Raw genomic sequence first — 968 nt, forward strand, 5'->3', positions numbered from 1 at the left:
GATCCCATATCTTCTCTAAAATAGAAGCATTTGTTCATGTTCTTTGTAAAAGTATCATAAAGCAGGACAGATGAGACAAATATCATAAAAACTGAAGAGCAGATGAGCACACACATGTATGTATTACAAAAGAAAATCCACAAATTCATTAGAAATTGGCAGGGCAGGCTGAGGAAGTAGGTAGATGTAAAATGTCTGTAAATGGCGAAAGAACATAAACCCAAGACTGAATAAACGATGTTAAATATCCATGCCAAGGAGACAAAAATATGTTAGGATACAATTACCATTAAGACACCACAAGAAGGTCCGTATCCTGCCGTGATGACTAAAAAGAGTTGGTTATTAGCCACAATGTGTAGGCAGTCTCATGCCAACGGCCATACCACGTTGAGAACACCGCTTCTCGTCCGATCAGCGAAGTTAAGCAACGTTGGGTTTGGTTAGTACTTGGATGGGTGACCGCCTGGGAACACCAAATGCTGTTGGCAATAATGTTTTTTGTTTTGTTTTGTTTTGTTTCGTTTGTTTTTGTTTGAATGGCTGGCTCCACGGGAAATTCACGGAGTTGTGTGGAATAAGGCCTGGTAAAATGAATTAATATGTATGTCATGTTTAAAACAAACTCGCTTAATATAGTGTGTGAGGCTTTATACAAAAACAAACAACCAAAACAAAACATGTTGTTTTATATATATATATATATATATATATATATATATATATATATATATATATATATATATATATATATATATAGCTTAATCCGGGTTTGAACTCGCAACTCCAAGAATACGCATCACTTATATACACTTTACCACTGGACCACAGCTGCAGGACACAAGCTTGATGCTGAGGTATCAATTTAATGACGTAAATGCCATTTCCACAAATAAATGATAATTTAAAAGTATTTGTATGTACAAATCTTTTCTGTTTAAAAGGCTACAATATCAGTTACATATATA

At 34.5% G+C, this 968-nt stretch overlaps 1 non-coding gene across 1 annotated transcript; it reads left to right on the plus strand.

Annotated features, from left to right (window-relative positions):
* The first annotated feature begins 372 nt into the window (after window positions 1-372).
* LOC138361191 (5S ribosomal RNA) lies at window positions 373-491 on the plus strand. The gene has a single exon (XR_011226841.1). It is a non-coding gene; the product is annotated as a 5S ribosomal RNA (ribosomal RNA).
* Window positions 492-968: the final 477 nt, after the last annotated feature.

The sequence above is a fragment of the Procambarus clarkii genome, unplaced genomic scaffold, assembly GCF_040958095.1.
Source record: "Procambarus clarkii isolate CNS0578487 unplaced genomic scaffold, FALCON_Pclarkii_2.0 HiC_scaffold_245, whole genome shotgun sequence".
Classification (NCBI taxonomy): domain Eukaryota; kingdom Metazoa; phylum Arthropoda; class Malacostraca; order Decapoda; family Cambaridae; genus Procambarus; species Procambarus clarkii.